At 41.3% G+C, this 20,827-nt stretch overlaps 1 long non-coding RNA gene across 4 annotated transcripts in view; it reads right to left on the bottom strand.

Moving 5' to 3' along the window:
* Positions 1-1,482: 1,482 nt before the first annotated feature.
* Positions 1,483-20,827, bottom strand: part of LOC138651760 (uncharacterized) — a 48,797-nt gene continuing 29,452 nt past the window's right edge. For all 4 annotated transcript variants that reach the window (XR_011315528.1, XR_011315527.1, XR_011315530.1 and 1 more), the window contains exons 2-5: positions 13,779-13,849; positions 11,091-11,429; positions 10,149-10,242; positions 1,483-2,790 (exon numbers count right to left, since the gene is read on the bottom strand). This is a non-coding gene — a long non-coding RNA (uncharacterized lncRNA). The remainder of the gene's footprint in view (positions 2,791-10,148; positions 10,243-11,090; positions 11,430-13,778; positions 13,850-20,827) is intronic.

The following is a 20,827-nucleotide window of genomic DNA, read 5'->3' as shown; positions in this document are numbered from 1 at the left end:
TATCCACTTTTATCCAAATGCTGAATTTTATCTTAAGTCAAATGAGATACCTGAAGGCAGACCATGGCTGGAAGAGGTCATCCAACAAAATCAAATAAAGCTACACACTGTAGTCTATTATTGATACCATGATTTCCAAGACATAATCCTAAAGTCCAGTTATAATAATTATAAGCAACAGAGAAAAAAAATACACACATATTGTATCCTCTCTTTATCCCCATGCTTTAATTCTATATGTTAAAAATGCTACAGTACATCAAACTAACTGCCCCCCATACACATTAGACTAATATCGATATCGTTGGGTTTGGCCAACATTCTAATGTGAATGAGTGCGCCGGCCAACTGATGGCTGAGAGAGACGTCGATCATGCATGTCTGATTACCAAAAGCCTCGTTCGACCTGAAATAAGCAGCTGGCCAACGTGTTAGTTGGTGGCTTTCTCAAAGAGAATGCAGGAGAGTTCGGCCAAATGAGTGCTCCTTCGTATTGGAGTGTTTGTCAAGATGGCCGACGGCCAAACGATCGGCTGAAGCATCATTCGGCCAACGGCCATATAATGTGTATGGCTGGCTTTGGAGGACCAAGATGACCAGAAGTGATTAAGAGAAATATTTATAAAATTAAGTGGATGGAAATATTCAAGAATCCTATAGATTAAAAGAACTACTTACTAGAGCAACTTTATTATAATAGTAGAGCGGTGGTCATAAAAAATACCAGACGCGCTTCGAGTCTGGCTGATTCTTAATCGTAGAACTATACCAACGATTAAGAGTCAACCAGACTTGAAACGCATCAGATAATTTTTATGCTCGCGCAACTATTTTAATGAAGTCACAAGAGAGAATTCTTGCCTTTAATTCTCCTTATAGGATGGGAAAAACTTTTTTCGAACAAAGTTATTGGATACCTCACAAGCTTTATCCATGCACAATGAAATGAGTTGCGCCGGAACCATATTGAACAACATACATATATTTAATAGGCACGCTGCGTCCACAAACTTTCTTATTTTCGAGACCTTGAGGAAAAACCTACTTGTATTTAAGCATATTGGCTCCGATTCACCAAGACTGGCGATTTTCTTGTGGTGGAGTCAGACACTCATGAGTCATGAAGAGGTGCTCACTTTGACTCTTTTCTTTGGACAATTCACAGCTCGAGTGCCTCTTTTATATGGCTTAGACCAGTGTTGCCCAACTCCAGTCCTTAAGAGCCACCAACAGGTCTTGTTTTTAGGATTTCCTTAGTATGGCCCAGGTGATGGAATTGATGCCTGTCTAGATTATGGAGTTCTCACCTGGGCATTACTAAGGAAATCCTGAAAACATGACCAGTTGGTGGCTCTTGAGGACCGAACTTGGGGAACACTGGCTTAGACGAACTAAAAAAACAAACGCGTTTCGGGGCAAACTTGGTGATGATGATTATGAACGTTCCTCTGGTTCTACCTAGCCTTGATTTAGGAACACATCTTTCATTGTTTCATTTTTTTTTTATTTTCAAATATATAATTCATTCTTTTTCAGCAGTGTACATTAAGGAACAAATTATTAAATTATGCATAAAACGCAACAACACAAAAAAAACCAATATGAACGAGGATGGGTGGTTAAGGCGAAAGAATGGAATAAATAAGAACCATTGTCAGTAGATACACCGCACAGTAAAATGATGTTTAGCGATATTTTTATACAGTACTGATGAGATATGGGGGTCAGTGATAAATCAAACAATACAACTAGATAACAGCAATAGATAAAGCCGGAGGTTCATCATCATGACCCATGTATTTACAAGTTGTTGTATGGTGTGAAATCCTTCATCTTCATGGTTCGTGGTTCGACCTCATTATATCACATCGGGGATGTAATACGCATCCATGGGACTCCATAGCAAAACTTGGAATGGGACTCCAATAGACCACGATCGAGACAATTCAGGAAATGGAAAGTTTGTGAGTACTAAGGTCTTTACTTCTTTTCTTTTATTCTTCATTGGCTGCAGGAAAAATGCTTGAGTAGCCGCGACTTCCCCGACAAAAAATTGGACCTCGAGAGCTTGCTCCAACAGGAGACAAAGAAAAGGTTCATTCTGTGCTTTTTTTAATAGTGTAGTTAACATTGCTACTAGAATTAAGAAGTTTAGAGCAGACAAGAACTGGTTACAGTTTTACTAAAGGTGCTACGACGGTAGCCTGCGGCGCTTAGGGCATGCTTGAGTTGCAGGATTTGAACAGTTGGACAGCCGCAGGTTCGAGGACATTGTGCTACGATAACAAACAGGTTCACGGGTCAATGAAAAAAAGATAAGTCAAAGATTTGTAAAGTACCGAAGGTATATAATCATATTCCTCTGGATGCAATGCATTAATGTTGATCACGTCGTTGCTCATGCAGTACCTTTTAATAGTCGTCAGTATTAAATAAATTAATCTATAAAATGTCAGAGCCGTCGATAAAAGAATAGCAGCCTAAATGTGTCAAGTATAAGAAAAAAAACAAAGGCGTATTATGGAAAGATTGCTGTGGTGAGGAAGAGGTTAATGGAATACTTCAGTAAATAATATATCCTTAAGAATCTGGAGATATGTAACCAATTGGAATTTCATCCTTTTTTCTTCTTATGCCTCTTCTTTTTCTTTTCCCGCTTGGTAGATTCCAGTGGCGGCTTAATATTGTAAATCACAGGCTATCTCTCCACATCTGTCATTTTGCCTTTTTTTTTTTATCTGTTCATGGGCATATGATCTTGGGAACTTAAGAAGAAAATCTCTTAAACATCTGTTGAAAATAAAAAAAAAAAAAAACAAAACAAAAAAAAACAGTTGTATTACTTCCAATCACACAAAGGCAGTTTTGGCTTTGGAATCATCCGGATGAAAAGTAGAACATTGCAAAATGTTATTAGAATTCCCGTACGGAAATAATTCTGGGAAGTCACTGATTCTATGTAATGAAGTCATCTACGATCTTAACCAAAAAAAAAAATAAAGGTACAGCACGTGTTGGTAAAAGGGCAATGCATACAGTAGGTGCACGTTTACGTTGTGGCCATTTAACAGACAAAAACGAAGATAAAAGCAAAATGAGCAAATACCATATAATATGTATGCAAATACTGTAGTAGTAATACATGCCAATAACACAGTACTTGGTTAACACTATTTTGTTCAAAAAAGCATAAAAGCCATCCCACCGCGACAAGGTGACCCAATAGGAACAGGACCTAACTCTTGAAGTTCACCTCACTATGTTTCAGCAGACGTCCAAGTAGAAAAGGACAGAGCAGCACTGGGTCCCAACTGTGCAGCCACATGTCCTTAGAAAGCTACACTAATGAGCAAAAGGGTAGCAACTTTTCAGTTTCAGGCTCCATATTTCACCATCCACTACGGCTTTGAACATGAGACCACCATCATTTTATAAACAATCATCTTGGCTATCTCATATATAATTTTGACTTGCCAGTATTTAGCATATGATTAGCTATGCAGATTCTTTTTTTCATTTTTATATTTATTATTTTGTTTTGTTAGCATTTTGTAAATCCACCTTTGGCTGTCACCACTGCCTGAATCCTTCTGGGTAGCTCTTGATCAGATTCAAGAATGTCTCCTTCGAAATCTGATCCCAGGTTTCTTCTACACGTTCCCAAAGTTGGTGCACACTGGTCGCCTCACTTGGGTCTGTATACGGCTTTTTCTTCAATTCTACCCACAAGTGTTTGATTGAGTTGAGGTCTGGGGACTCTGGGGCCAGTCCAGCACCTTTACTTCATTGTCATTGAACCTTCCGGTTGTGGTTCTTATGGAACACTATGTTGTCCTTTTAATACCAATAGTAATCGAGTGTACAAAGTAACTCGTCTTGTAGGATACTCACAATCATTTCGTTTTTATCTTGGGTTCTGTCTGTTAGATGGGCACAGTGTGAATTCACATCTATGCATTGCACTTATACCAACATATGCTCCGGCTCATTTTTTGGGTTTTGTTTCAGTTTTTTGTACTTTGCACAAACAGTGGCATGGCTACCCCTTTTTGTTGTTTTGTTTATACAGTATAGCTTTCCACGGATGGGTCGCTACTCTGTTGGGATCCGGGTCCTGCTCTGCCCTTATCTATTTCGACATCTACTTACACATAATGAGGTAAACTACAAGAGTTAGTTGCTGTCCCGATAGGGTACACCTTGTCACGGTGGGATGGCTCTTACACTTTTTCGCTCAAAATATTGTTAACTATGTACCCTATTTTATTGAAATGCACTATTCACTTACTTATTACAAAGTATTTTCTCATTCTGTTGTTATCTTAGGTACCATCTATGATCTTAGCGGCATTACATCTGAAAAGGTAGACAAAACGATTGTTATGGAGACCTTACAGTTCTTAAAGGGAACCTGAAATTAGATTTGTGCTGCCCAAAATATGGGCACCATAAATTAGAGCTTGGCTGCACAAACACATCTAGGTAGGTGTCACTTTGAAACGCCATTATGATTCAGAGAAAACATAGTTTGAAAAGTCAACAGGGACATAAGGAGAGACTCTACTAGTCTGGTGATGTCCCTGACCGGCCTCTCCCCAGCCAGCGAGAAACCTGTCAACCAACTGGAGTAGTGCGGGGAGGAGCCGGCTGGAAGCCACACAAGACTAGTTGTGTCTCTCCATACCTGGCTACAATCGCGAAGCCATGCGCTGATTCATGCTGCTCATAGTAAGAACCTAGTTGTAGATTCCTTTTACATCAGAACAGTCACCAGATTTCGCAATACAGACTGCATACATTAACAAATGGATATGTTAGACCTGATGATGCTTATGTGCTTACTTTGAGACTCCATGTCAGAATGACTATGAAATCCTAAAATTAAAAATAAGCATTTTATGAGTCCAGGACTCCTAAAATATTAGACATTATTCTACAGCTATACTTACCTACATTTTTAAAGTAACTACACCAACTTCATCAGGTCTTAAAGATCTATTTAATAATGTATACAGCTTGTATTGTGATATGGGGTCACAGGGATACTTTGAAGAGTTCAGTTGTGACTGTATAAGGACTGCTATATATGTGTGTCCCCTTATATTACAGCTTACAAGAAGCCTTCCAGTATCTATTATCTATGCTGACAAGAAGGGATGGCGGACCAGTGGAAGTTCATGTTCTAGTATCCGACCCAAACTTTTTGGAAAGTTTGGTTCGGGTATTAGAACAGAACCCAAACTTGACTTACCCCGAACCCTGAACCGGACTTCAGCAGAAAGTCCGTCTTCAGCCTTCAGGCCCGAACAGTGACGGTCTGGTACGAGTGTCAAACATTTGTTTTTGGGTTCGTTCATCTCTACTGGCAAGATGTTGTCTGCCTATATCTTAAATGTGTCCCTAAATGGCTTCTTGAAGTGGTTCTCATGGACCACAACCTCACGTTTAGGGCACAGTCAGACGGCCGTGTAAGTAGGCCTGAGATCAGAACACAGTGCTCGGACTGGCCCGAGATTTATATGGAGGTCTGACTGCTCCTTTAGTGTTGTTTGTAAAATAGAGTAGGTGAAGGTTCACTTTGTCAGCCGTACGGCTTCAGGCCTCACTCCGTTGCAGCCCAACGGCTTCTGGCCTCACTCTGTTGCAGCCCTACGGCTTTGGTTCGGGTATTACAACAGAATCCAAACTTGACTTACCTTGAACACTGTACCGGACTTCAGCAGAAAGTCCATCTTCAGCCTTCAGGCCCGAACAGTGACTGTCTGGTACGAGTGTCAAACATTTGTTTTCGGGTTCGTTCATCTCTACTGGCAAGATGTTGTCTGCCTATATTTTAAATGTGTCCCTAAATGGCTTCTTGAAGTGGTTCTCATGGACCACAACCTCACGTTTAGGGCACCGTCAGACGGCCGTGTAAGTAGGCCTGAGATCGGAACACAGTGCTCGGACTGGCCAGAGATTTATATGGAGGTCTGACTGCTCCTTTAGTGTTGTTTGTAACATAGAGTAGGTGGAGATTGACTCTTTTTCCCCAAGTCCAACTCTGAGCACCAGGGGCAGATTATCCCATGTCAACCAGCATAAACATGAAGACACTGGCAAAGACGCTATGCCGGAACCTGGCAAAAACAATTTTGTTTGCTTTTTTCTGTTTTGCTCAGAATATTTCCTTTTGTTCTTTTCTCTATTTATGCATATGTGTAGCACAGCTGCTAAGCGTTGGTGGCAAGTCATCAATATTCTCCGCCACTGCTACTGCAGATGGTAAGGTGTCAATTGCAGTCGCACAGCAATTAGCTGATCTAGTGATGTCACCCTCTTCATGCAGATCCTGATACTTGGCAACTGCAGATTATAGGGATCAGATAATATAGATCACAAGGTAACCAACTCCGAAATCTGACCAAAAATATCTGCTGAATGGTTCCCCCTGACCCGCCGTCAAACATACATTGTGACTTACAGTCCTAGAAGGACAGTCTGTAAAAATTGGTCACTTCTTTAGCTATGTCCATAAAAAAAATTGAAGGCTTCCATGATTTTTTTTTTAAGCTGAAAAAACTTATAAAAATGATTTTGCCTGTAATTATCATCATTGTTGTCTCTTGTTTAGATCTGGCTCCTTTTCTTACGATTACCGACCTCCTTCCCTGCTTTGTCTGGATGATGCCTCCTATGTCATCCACACAATGTCCCAAATCATGCTCCTGCACGGGCGTACTTCTCTCTGCCCTGCCTAGTATTGTAGTGCGCATGCGCAGGAAAATGCCAATATGTGCTGATAACCTGGAAGTAAAGCCGGTGCATGTGCACTACAGTACTTTTCTCTGCCCTCGGCAGGGCAATGAGAAGTTCACTAAGTGCAGGAGCGCGATGGAGGACACCATGTGGATGATGTAGGACTTGTTATCCACATGAAGCAGGGAAGGAGAAGGGTGACTGTAAGAAGAGACTAGGCACCGGATCAAGACCAGTGAAGTCCGAACTGTACAGTACCCTTTGGGAGTATAATAAAAGGTCTTTTATCTACTTTGAATAGAGAATTGGGAATATACATACAGCATAGTACAATACTGTAAAAGAGAGCTTAAAGGTGCTGGTCCTACTTTACATTGGGAAAACCTAGGGGCACGTTCCCTTTAAAGAGGACCTTTCACAACTTTTAAATGGTACATTACAGCATATAGTATCAGGACTGTAGATAAAAATGCTTTTCTTCTTACCATTCTTTTTCACCACTCCGTTGTGGAGATCAAGGGCGCTGAAGCTACTGGCGCCAATTTTTCTTACTGTTCAAGAGGGAATTTTATTTTTTCAGCTCGGTGGGCGTGCACTTTTATCCTACTAGGACACTGTCCAATCATGGAAAGCAGAATTATAGGGAGGAAAAAGTTGACTCCTACTGTTCTGAAATGATTGCCCATGCAGAAGGTCAGAATTTTGCAAGTGTGATGGAGGTGACAACACCGCCCCTCCGGGACTTCCTTTTATTAAACCGTTGGAAGAGGAGGCGAAGAGCAGCAGCAGAGTGAGGAGCGTCTCAGGAGCAGATGAGGATGGGAAACTTACTACTGCATTACTGTAAAGTTCCGGGAGAGAGGCAGAGAAAGATAAAGTCTATCGAGACCACGCTGGCACAGCCATGACCTTCTCTATGGGAATTTCATTTCAGGTCAGAACTGTGGGCATTGTAAAAGTAACTTTAACTCTTAGGCCTCATTCAGATGTCAGAATTTTCTAAGTAGGAGAAAATCTACCAATTATTCTGATCAGACTTTGATCAGAGTGTGATCTGTTTTTCTTGTATGTGGAGAAATAAAATAAAAAAAAGAGTCTCCAACGTCTCTATTCTGAGAGTTTGTGAAAATGGGACCAAACTCAAATGTCAATCAAGTGCAGTCCAATTTTTTCATGAATTCATTGACTTGCATTACAAATTTTGAACCTCGAAAGAAAATCTGACGTGTCAACGCGATTTTCCACGGACCTCTCGATTCACGACAAATCACAGACATATGAATGGCCCCATAGACTAACACAGGTATGAGTGCTATCCGTGAAAAATGTGAACAGCACTCGTCTGCGAAAATCGTATGGCTTGAATGAGGCCTAAGTTTCTGGGATTCTATCAGTGCTGGTAAAACACACGGGCATGTGATTTCTAACCATCTCCACTCAAAGTGAGAAATCGCTGTTTAAATATAGCTTCTCGAAGACAGGCATCACATGCATAAATTTAGGGGTTTCTAAAATAGGAGCAAATAGCAGAATACAGAGCTACATAATTAGTAAAATCACTCCCTGCATCCACCCAATGTAGTCACACCCTTCAGCAGCTCTGTATTTCACTGTGTTCTCATGAGAATTACCACACCCTATGAGATTTTGGACTTTAACTCCTTCCTTATTCTAAGGGCTCATGCACACAACCGTGAAAATCGGACAATCGCAATCTGTTGTTTTGACAGATATCACTCATCCCCATGTTATTCTATGGGACTGCGCACACCTTCAATTTTATCCTCAGACACAGGAGACAAATTGCAGCATGGACAGGTCGCATCCGACTATCGGATCGCACTTGACCATTCACGACTATGAGTCTCTCGGAAAAATCGGACCACACTTGAATGACATTCGAGTGTGGTCAGATTTTCACATACTGACAGAATGGAGAAGATTAAGATTTTTTTTTTATTCTCCTGATCTGAGAAAATCACCATGCGATCTAACTCTGATTGTCAAAATTGGACAGATTTTCTTGAATGAGAGAAAAATGGTTGTGTCACTCTAGCCTACATTTTTCCCACTGTGACGCTGCCTTTTTATGATTGGACAACCTTCTAGTGACTACACGCCCACAGATCTGAAAGAAATTAAACGCCCAGTTAAACGATAAGAAAACTGACGCCAGTAATTTTGATGCCGCAACATAGTGGAGAAACTAAAAGAATGATAAAAAAAATGTTCTTATCTACATTCCTGGTACTATGTGCAGGAAAGTTGTGAAAGGTCCTCTTTATCTGTACATACACGGTCAATAAAGCTTTTTTTTATTATAACACAGGCATCAGAACTTTTTGGATTAGCAGTAGAGATGAAGGACTAAATTCAGAGGGCCTAGATCCAGAGGTCACATCAGTATTCCATGAACATTGGACAGGAGCTGTACAAATTGTCTCCTACCTACCGGCATCTCTGGCATCTCTTTTGATTAGATGGCTTCGCGAAAGAGGAGCTGAGGATGCCAGGGGTAGGAGGAGTGCTCCCATCCCGCTACCCCGGACTACTGATATGGTCACTGGACCAGGATTTTGTTAATTTGCTCATCTCTAGTGAGCAGGCAATAAAATTGTGTAAGGGCTCATGCCGTTCGTGCAACACGACCAAACACGGACTGTCCACGGGATTCTCAGCCTTAGCGTTACAACTTCATGAGCTGTACAAACTGCCTCCTAACCAAACACCAAACAAACCAAACACCTAAAGCTTAACTTCCGGCATCTCCAGAATCTCTTTTGATTAGTTGGCTTCGCGAAAGAGGAGCTGAGGATGCCAGGAAAAGGAGGTGAGCTCCTATCACGTGACCCCGGACTACTGATATGGCCACTGGAACGATATCCTGTAAATTTGCTCATCTCTAATGAGCAGGCAATAAAAATGTTCAAGGGCACATGTAGATGTTCCTGCAACAAATCCAAGCATGGACTTTCCGCGGGAATCCCGGCCTTAGCGTTACAACTTCATAAAATTCTACGAGGCTGTCACACTCAGGTCAGGGGTCCCGTGACCACGAACCCTTACACAAACCTCAAAACTTATTGCTAACATTTTTCTGGTCCTCATTAAATTACATGAGGTTCCTGAAATTGTGAAGAATATTTCCATAATTTATTCATGTTCTGATGCATTTGGCACAACCTGAATTTACGGATAAATAAATCATCCATATTCTAATGGAGCTAATAAAGCAGGGAATTAGAATATGAATCATTTTGCGTCTTAAGATGCCAAGATGAAGACTCCCAGGTTACGAAAGGACACTGGTTCTTACAGCTCATCAGCGTCCTTATAAGTGTATAACAAACTATCCTAAACTTTGCCTAAAAAATGGACTCGTTCTAAAAATAAATAATAGAATTGCTTACCTTTACTTAACTTGTTATCATAGATAACTGACGGAAGAGTATAATAGTAACCCTAATAGAATAGTCAAAGGGGATAATGCCACGGATGCAACACCTAGCAAAACAAAAAATACAAATTATTATTAAAATAATTCAAATAAAATAAATTAGATTCTAAATTTGTAGAAATTTCTGTTTTCTAAATCTTCAGTTGCTAAATTTTCCCAAATAATGTGTACATAAAAAATGCCACCATATGCGGACAGACACAGAAAAGGGCTTCTGTGGAAGAACAATGTATGAGCCCTTGGCAGTTCAAAAGCTCACCATAATGCACAATTTCACATGTTTTGAAGGTGGAAATGGACCCATTCCTCTTGGGTTCCTGTGCGACTGCACAGGTTGCACCAATGATATGTCCGCCGGTGCGCCATACAGTGCCTAAATAATGCTAATCTACTAAGGTTATTAGTCGAAATTATGCTTAGAAAAGTTCCATTGTGGAAGCCACATGTGCCAGGCCATTCGTGGAGCTAGCTTTAGTAGTCATGGATGATACGCCCTCTGATCCTGGGGAGGGTTGTTTTGAAGCAATTTGCACCACGTCTATCAGCTATGTCATTGAACAGGGGACAGGGATCCAAGGTTTACCTATCTGACGTTATTTCCCTCTTGTCTGATGTTTTGGCAATTCGAAAACTTCTACTAATGGTAAGATCCAACCATTCTTTCGAGCTTTTGTTCACTTTACTGTTTGTAGATGATTGTTGGGAGGAATTGGCCAGCCACATTTTAATTTGAAACATTAAAATGTTTATTTTATTTATAAAATCTGATCCTGCTGACCCTTACTGACATAGCAAGTGAATCAGGCCACCAATCATCATGGACCAAATGGGAAATCTAGTCATGGCTGAGTGGTCATTCCCTCTTTCAAAATTTTAATATTTCATGTTTACTCACCATTTACTGTGACTTGTCCATCTTGTAAATTTATGTTTGTCTGTATCTGAACCGTGTATTCACCATTAAATGACGTCTGAAAATTCTGGATCACCAATGAGCCATTTTGGCTGCAACTTGCGTCTGAAAAGAATTTTTCTCCTTTTATGTCTTTACCATTGACGTGAGTTAATATCTGATCCGTCGCACTGGTGCTCAGTCCTCTATACCAAGATGTGAAAAGAATTGTCCCCTCGACTCCAATCACATTGAGTGTTACAGTGTTTCCAGCTTTAGGGTTCGAAGGAATGACATCAATTTTGAGTTTAGTGCTTGCACCTAGACAGGCATGGAGGAGCACTGGAGGAGAAGTAGGGGGAAAAAAGTAAAGTGGAGTGTAAAGTGAAGTAAAATATCAATATATACAGAACTGTGTAATATACTGTATGGCAGATAACAATTGTTAGGACAACATTGCCAGATGGCAATGAAATCAACTGTGGGAGCAATAATAAGAAAATGGAAGACATACAAGACCACTGATAATCTCCCTCGATCTGGGGCTCCATGCAAGATTTCACCCCATGGGGTCAAAATGATCACAAGAACGGTGAGCAAAAATCCCAGAGCCACACGGGGGGACCTAGTGAATGTCCTGCATAGAGCTGGGACCACTGTAACAAAGGCTACCATCAATAACACACTACGCCGCCAGGGTCTCTTATCCTGCAGTGCCAGACGTGTCCCCCTGCTTAAGTCAGCACATGTCTGGGCCCGTCTGAAGTTTGCTAGAGAACATTTGGATTATCCAGAAGAGTATTGGGAGAATGTCATATGCTCTGATGAAACCAAAGTAGAACTGTTTGATAGAAACAAAACTCATCGTGTTTGGAGGAGACAGAATGTTGAGTTGCATCCAAAGAACACCATACCTACTGTGAAGCATGGGGATTGTATTATCATGCTTTGGGGCTGTTTCTCTGCAAAGGGACCAGGACAACTGATCTATGTACATGAAAGAATGAATGGGCCCATGTATCGTGAGATTTTGAGTGCAAACCTCCTTCCATCAGCAAGAGCATTGAAGGTTGAAACGTGGATGAGTCTTTCAGCATGATAATGATCCCAAGCACACTGCCAGGGCAACAAAGGAGTGGTTTTGTAAGAAGCATATGAAGGTCCTGGAGTGGCCTAGCCAGTCTCCAGACCTCAAACACACAGAAAACCTTTGGAGGGAGTTGAAAGTCCGTGTTGCCCAGAGACAGGCCCAAAACATCACTGTTCTAGAGGAGATCTGCATGGAGGAATGGGCCAACGTACCACCAACAGTGTGTGCCAACCTTGTGAAGACTTACAGAAAACGTCTGACCTCTGTCATTGCCAACAAAGGATAGATAACAAAATATACTGATTTTCCACCATAATTTGCAAAATAAATCTTGCCAAATCAGACAAGGTGATTTTCTAGATTTGTGTTCTCATTTTGACTCTCATAGTTGTGGTCTACCTCTGATGTCAATTACAGGCCTCGCGCATCTTTTTAAGTGGGAGAACTTGCACAATTTGTGGATGACTAAATACTTTTTTTCACACTGTATGTCTGTTTTTCTATCTGCTGTGAGGCCTGGGTGGGGTTGCAAGCTATTTAAGCTCCTGAAATCCTGCTGTCCACTGCCAGTTGTAGCTTGACTAGCAGCAGTGAACGTCTGTGTATCTTGCTTGTATTCTTATTGGACATTCCTAATTTTGACCTGCGCTTGTTTGGTGCAAGCTTACTCTGTGTACCAGATCCCAAGAGTTGCTCTGATTTTCGCACTTTATTTCCTGTACTAGGATTTGTACTTAAACAGTGGCTACTGGGTTGTAAGCACAGAGTTAACTGCTGGCCGATGCTGCAAGCTGGCCAAAATAGTGGTTCATTCCTAATTTTGACCTGGGCTTGTTTTTGACTACTCTCCTGCCTTATGTTTTTGTCCCTGCATTGACCTCCTGATTCTGATCTAGCTACCAAACCCTTATTTCTACCAGCCTGTAGCACCGGCCAGCAGTTGACTCTGTGGCTCCAACCAAGTGGCCCCTGTTTAAGTACAAATCCCTGTACAAGGGACAACTCTTGGGATCTGGTAAACAGAGTAGCTTGCTCCGAGTCTGTCCATAGAAGCCATTTTAGTTCTGCCATGCGACCTCTTACAGACTCACGTAACGACACACTGGTTCATGGACATGTTTTATTGGCAAAATCTGCGCAGACACATGATATCTATGCCTCTCTGGCGGTAAAAAAATAAGAAAATGCGCTATAAAAGCCAACATGGACAATCTAATTCTTCTCGCAGACAACCAAGAACGGTAGGATCTACGCACAAATGCTTTCCATTAAAATACAATAAATATATGAAAATCTTCAGATGTTTAAATTGTAAAGTAATGAAAACTGCAGCCTTGACCCGTCGATCATTCTGGGACCAACTCTGACTTCTTCGGAAATGGATGATTTTGCTCTGGAAGCTGTGATCTGCCAGGCGTTCCCCCATCAGCAGAAATGACATGGTAACCTTATTTCTCTGAGCATTTATACTGCATGATATACTTTTTATTTTTTTGTTCTTTTATGAAATGTTTGATGCTTTACATTCATTTTTTCAGTTCTTTCTGTTTATTTAAATGGACATAATATTAGGATTTGTAATTTTTTTTAATCTTTGTTACCTGATAGAATGAAGCCTCCAAGAATTGCAGAATGACTTCCAGACATGTCTATGTCCTCTTTACGTAAAAACCTAAAGAATAAAAGAAAACGAGCATTGGATTATGTTTCATGATTCACGATCTAACATTTGTTTTCCTTTTGTTTCGCAATATTGCATTTTTATTTGGATATAGTTACAGAACAAAAACCATCTGTAGTTTTCCAGGCCTGGTGGGATAGCGCATTGCAGGAAAAGTACATTAGTCCCTACTCATCATTATATGGCCTGAAAATAAAAGCTTTGTGTGGGTGAAAATACAAAAACATCTTATCTACTTTGACAGGAGAATATTCTGCTGTGAATTTTCTGCGAAACTTTCCGAACGGAAATTCTAAAGAATATCTATCAGATCACACCCTGACAATTACAGATCCAGCAGTTTTAGCCGCCCTATATAACACGTACTTTTCTGGATATTCATAATATGGTATCATAGGTCAAAACACTCTTAAGGGTAAGTTCATAAAAAAACTTTGCATACAATACATGCATTTTTAGTTGCGTTTTTTAAAGAATTCATCAGATTAGGTGAAAACTGACGCAAAAACGCTGAAAGAATTGACACATTGATAATTGAAAAATGCTAAGAAAAATAAAACCGTGTGTGGATGACATTTTGGAAACTACCGTACATTCATTACACTTGGACTCCAAACATTTTGAGCATAAAAAAATGCATGGAAAGAAATGATGCAAATTATCAACAATCCCTAATAATTGACTTTATGCAAATATTAAAACTTATGCAAAACCTCAACAGTAAAATAATACTTTATAAAAACTCTCAAAAAATCAATGTGTCGTTGGAATTTCTTCATGGATATGTAAGATATATATTGACAAATATATCTTTCCGGATCACATCAAATCATGTGAGACTCCAGAAGCCTTGGCTAAAATTCATGCAGACATTTTTGGCTCCCATTTCCTGAAATCAATGATCGCTTTCTTTATCTTTTCCAGAATCAAAACCAGATTATTCTCTTAAGACCATCTCTCCAACCATGAAATCCTAGACAGATATCTCGTTCCTCTCTTACATGACCGATCAATGTCATGTCATCCTCAAGATATGCAAGCAGCGGTCTTGTAGTTCCCCTCGGTCATGTTCCGTCAGAGAAGATATCGAATCTCCTCATCTTACCACTTGACGGCTGTCAGGAATTTTAGCAACCATCTACATAATTTCTACGACAGTCCAAACTTCCAGAGCTTGAGAGAAAAATCAAGCCACCATATGGTGAAAGTATTGGACTGCTAGGGACTAGCGATGAGCGAAGGAGCTCAGATAAGGTGTCATTGGAACATGTTCACGTGCTAACCGACACTCGTCTTTGGGATGCTCAAAAAAATAGTCCCCGTGGATGCATGTCTCGCGACTGTTAGACAGCCACAACACACGCAAGGATTACCTAACAAACAGGCAATTCCTACATGAGTTGTGGCTGTCAAACAGCCGCGAGGACTCAAACATATTTTTCGAGCATGCCGAAGACACTCGGTTAGGACCCGAAAATGCTCCGATAACACCTTATCCAAGCATGTTCCCTCATCACTACTAGGGATCATTTTTTGCAAATTACTGGACTTTTAATCAACTGTTCTCGACCTAAGTTTGTCTTCAGAGCACACATCTGATTAAGCAGCAAGCTCCCCATAGACCCTAAACCAATTTTTCATTAGTTCCCAATGCCCATTTTTTAACCACACAAAGGATTAAAGAAATTGTCCACTTTAGGTGACTTTTTTTTTAAATTTAACGGTATCCTGTCACCAGGTTTTTCCCATAAAAAGAATGGCCAATAGCATTAGTGCCGAAATGGTATTTGGCGCTAAAAATCATTTTTGCATTTGGTTTTCATTTGTAATTGTTGCACCGTTTGGCTATTACAGCCTTTTTGTTTCCGAGCTCATTCATCTTTGATGTCGTCTGTGGTCATACATCGACTTGGATAAAAAAAAAAACGACAGATAAAAGAGTTACAAAATGTTATGGTTAATATTTTATATCTTGAATTGATTATGATTTAAACAATTTATATCTATATGTGCAGCTTTAATAACTTTGTGTTTTGTATTAGCTTTTATATGTCATTCATAAAAGAAGCAAGATACGATGTTGGCTTTGTTTTTAAACTGTTGAAGACATTGAGAGGTAGTGTAAGCTAGTTCTTGGGGGAAATTAGCAGAATTGATGATTTACACCTTTTGGTCTTTAAACTCGCATATCCTGGTTAAGTAATGTACTTAACGATTTCCCTTTTTCCTTTGGGTACAATAGCCTTGTCTTTGTGTCTGAGGCAGACAAGGTGTGACACACAGACTGTTGTCTCCTGTGTAAGCTCTTGTCTACGATCTTCCTGATTTGATCAATTATGGCAACATGTGAGACCCCTTGTTTCTCCCCTAAAAGCTCTCCCTACAGAAGGGTTTCCATGACAAAACTCTCCAACCAGACCATCATGAGAAGCTCATGCACCTAGTATTTGATAATTAATTTGGTAGCCATCAATACAAAGTGCAACCGAGACTGACTGCATCCGGGATTTTCCTTATTTTCTTCATATGGGTCTAAGCACTTACCAGCAGGTAGTTGCTAACTACCTGCCTGTTCTGCTCGGCGTCATCTCTGCCAGTTCCAGCTGACATCACATCGACAGAGCAACTTCTTCTCTTCCACTATACTTTGTCGATGAGGCATTACTGCTGATGTCATGCTGATTGACAGCCGACTCCACACAGTTAGGAAGCGGGGAGTCGGATGTCAATCAGTATGACGCCACATCTACAACACAGAGTGGAAGGGAAAGCATTGCTTTGTTGACAAGAGGTAAAAAAAAAAGCAGGAGGATCACCACCTAACCTAGGAGACATCGTCACAGGGCAGAACAGGCACTTAGCAACTGTAGGAAAAAGGAAGAAAAAAATTCTGAGAAAAAAAATTTCATCACTTGTTTGTAGCAGTGACAGTGTTCACATGAGCATGTAAGTGCAGCGTCCCAGAGTCCTGGTCGTTGCAGTAATGTCGCTCTGCCACTAAGGGGAGTGATGTTATGTCTATGCAATAAAGGAGTTCACCTGACCAGGTATCACAGTCACACATTACACATCACACTCCGGCCACCAGTGGGAGCAAAAGGCACTATGTATTGGGCCACTCCTCACACTCTGGTAAAACTGGGGGTTGGACAGGAAGTTAGAGAGAACGCAGCCTGGGAGAGCTCCAGGGAGGACCTGTCAAGGGTGGGTTCCTGGCAGGTACCTAGCAGAAAGGACAGATCGTTACGAAGCCACGCCTGCACTACCTTGCGGCGGCATCCTAAGGAAGGACACGAGGCGAAGGATATTGTGGAGAAGTGAGAAACGAAATCGCAGCACAAGGAGATAAACCAGTAGGAGTCGTGCCCCGAGATCGGCAACATCCTACTGAGGCGCGTGGCCGGAACGCCGAGGAAGTGACAGACTTCAAGCATTACTTCAAACAGTGGCAGGACAGTTGATTATAGGTTGGCTGTCTACCTTACATCACCTAAGTAGACATAGGGGGCAGACGTGGAGAGTGGCGTCTTTAGGGTCCCAGAATAGCTCCGAGCCTTCCCGTCAAACAGGTGCGTCCTAGCCAGATAAACTTGGGGGATGGAGAGAAAGAGAACGAACGAATACGAAAGTTGTGAGGACTATTCCGAATGCTCAGCAGGGAAGGACTACAACACACAGGCGCTAGTTGGTAGGCACTGATTTCCACCTGCAAAGGGAACTCTGGATGTGCCTTCGGACCGGCCGGACTCAGCCAGCCCTGTTAGCAGTGCTCTGGATTGCGGATCCCGAAGTTTTCAGTAAAAAGGTAAAGAGACTGCAACCCTGTGTCCTCATTATTAACTGCGCCTCACATCATCGCCACCTACACTACTGGGAAGCCCTGGGGATATACTTCACCTGTGGGAAGGTATACCATCTAGCTGCCATTCCATCACCCCAGCGGACCCCCAAGCAGTGTCGGTCACCCTGACCGAATACCACAGGTGGCGTCACGAACCCTTGACAAACTTTCATCACCCCTTTTATTGGACGCCCCTTAGCAGGGTCACGGACCGGGTCCAGCCACCGTGACAACCCCAGCATTGAGACCGAGAGGACCGGTACCGAGAACCCCGCGGCCCTGCGTCTGGGGGCGCTCCATAAGTATAGATTACTGAGTCTGGCATTGGGATAAAACATTCAACTTAGTTAAAGTGCATACATATCAAAGGTGCACAAAGAGAGGAATTGGGCTTGGCATCACTGCTTACATGTTTCAAGCTCCATTCAACTCTTAATCATAACAATTAGCCTGGTGCAGGTGCAGGTTAAAATACACTGAAGATCATGTTAAAATGTGATCATCAATGCCGCCCATAATTAACAGTAATACAACTTATGTAACAGGATCACCTTTGCATTACATATTATTAAGTAGACAAGTCAATGGTTAGCGGTATAAAACTTCCCTTTGTAATATTCAAGTGAAATGGTACCATAGTGCATAAAAGAAATATCTAGAAGGCTTCATGGTTCAGTAACAGACTCTTGACGGCAACGCTGCAGTTTTTGATGACATCACATTGACAGAGCAGCTGCTTCTTTTCTGCTCTGTTGATGGGGCGTCACTACTGACGTCATGCTGATTGACAGCCAGGTCTCCGCTGCCAAACTGCAGGGAGCCAGCTGTCAATCAGCATAACATCGCCATTCGCGCTCCTTCGACACAGCAGACTGGAAGAGGAAGAGCTGCTCTATTGACGTGAAGTCACAGAATCGCCAGCAGGAGCACTCACACAAATATGTAGCGACTTATTTTCAAATAAAGTATCTGAACTGCAGTTATGTTTGGCAGGTGTTAGTTCACCAAGGGCGATTGATTTATTATAAATCGGAAGTGAGCTCTGTAGGTGTTGGACTGGACACAGCGTTCTAGACCAGAGCATGACAGCTTTCATAAAATATATGAAGCTGTTATGCTCTGGTCGGAAGAGCCGCAGCCAGTCCGTGTCATCACGGTCTGTTCTCAGCGTCTAAATGAGCCTTGAAGCCTTCTGGATGTTACATTTAAACACTACTGTACCTGTGACAGTGCTAGTCACAACTCACGGACTGGCCGTGAGGCAGAGAAGTCTGACGTTCCGGGGGTAAGTACCAAGAGAGCACGTAGCAAACTAAGTGAAAAGACAAAGGGGTAAGTCAGGTCAGGGTTCAGGGTCAGAATACCAGAGGAAAAGCGGGTAAGCAAAGGGGTAATAACAAACAGGTAGTTAGTACACAGTCCAAAGGTCAGCCAACAGTGGATCAGAACTTACAGAACAGGAATCAAGCAAACACACACCAGTGATCTGGGCCAGACAGCTCATCTGGGCAATTACTAAGAACAGGGAGCACCTGGAGAAATCCCTGCACCTCCCAGTCTTAGATAGGTCAACTGAGCTGTCAATCAAAGCACCTACAGCTCAGTACGCCCCGGCACAGGATAGGATGACAGAGCTGTCCATCACTGAGTCCCAGACACTCTGGATGATTCGAGACAGTACCATTTGGCTTGAATTTAAAAATGTAAAGTTTGATACCGCTACTAACTATTGATTCTTCTACTTAATAATATGTCATGTAAATGTCATCCTGTTACATATATTGTATTATTGTGAATTGTAGGCGGCATTGAAGTTGTCATTTTAATGTGATCTTGAGTGTATTTTAACACCCCACCTTCGCCAGGCTAATTGCTAGGATTAAGAGCAAAGTTAGCAACTATCTACCGGTAAGTTCTTAGCTTGCATATTAAAAAAAAAAAAAAATCAAAGTCCCAGATAACCCCTTTACATAGATTAATGCCAAATGGCTATAGTCAGGTTGGACTATAATAGAGGTCTGGTCCAACTGTGGTCAGAAAGCCCAGAAAATGTGACCGAGGCCTAAGAAGTTTGTAGAACGGAGATGATTTTTCAATTAGTTTAGTGCTAAATGGTCTGAATGAGACACTAGAGAAAAAAAAGTGAGATTTTGGCTAATGAGGTTTATTCTTGCTCTGGCGTGTAATAGGAAATATTAGACAATCTCCTTTTCATGCGGATTCTGTTAATTTGAATAATGTTTTCACAAGGGAGGATGTGAGATTGATGTCATTGCTGTGTCACCAGATTAAAATGTAGAAGAATCTCTCCGGGGTGTTGGATGGATCTTGCTGGAAACTTTTGTGCCATCTGGGCTGGAATCTAAGAGTTAACATCTCTCGTTTTGGAGAATGACATGACTGAGTGTGAGGAGACTTATAAGCCATGCAATGATCTCCTTGGAAATTAAGTATGAAAATTGTCTCTCCGGAGTTGAAGAAGATGTGAACTCTAGCGCCATCTATTGTGGGATAGCAATCCTAAAAGTCAATATCGACCCTTTAATGAGCCTTGCCAGGTGACTTAGGATAAAAGCCAAACCAGCATCTCTATTTGAAGACACGTGTTTTCGGGGTATTTGCCCCTCATCAGTGCAAAGCATCAGATTTAATCTGGTCATATGAGAGGTCTCTAACTGTGGATCTAAGGATTAACGTTTCTCCTTGTGGAGAGTGACATGCCTGACATGACAGGATGAGGAGTCTTTCCTCTGGGAAATTAAATATGTAAATATGTAATGTTTTTTTGCCATTTTCCTTGGAATTCATAGTAAAATTAATAGTGTCATTAAAAACAACAACTAGCACTGCAAAAAAAAAAGCAAGTCTTCATACATTTATGTTGGAGGTAAAATTTAAAAAAAAATGAAAAAAAAAAAGGAGTAAAAATATGAAAAATTTTCAAAATGTAAATTGGCCGTGTCCTTAAGGGTTTAAAAGGGTTTCAATAAAAATTAAAAACATGGATGACTTCTCTAAGAAGCAGCGCCCCTCTTCTCCAACCCCGTCAAAATAAATAAGCCTAAGATGCAGTACCAGACACAGACCATAAAAATAGTGGCGCTGTTCCTAAAAGTAACTACCGGTGA

This window comes from Ranitomeya imitator, chromosome 10, assembly GCF_032444005.1.
Source record: "Ranitomeya imitator isolate aRanImi1 chromosome 10, aRanImi1.pri, whole genome shotgun sequence".
In the NCBI taxonomy this organism is placed as follows: Eukaryota; Metazoa; Chordata; class Amphibia; order Anura; family Dendrobatidae; genus Ranitomeya; species Ranitomeya imitator.
The sequence above is the reverse complement of the archived record's forward strand: the minus strand, read 5'-3'. Positions and strand labels throughout refer to the sequence as shown.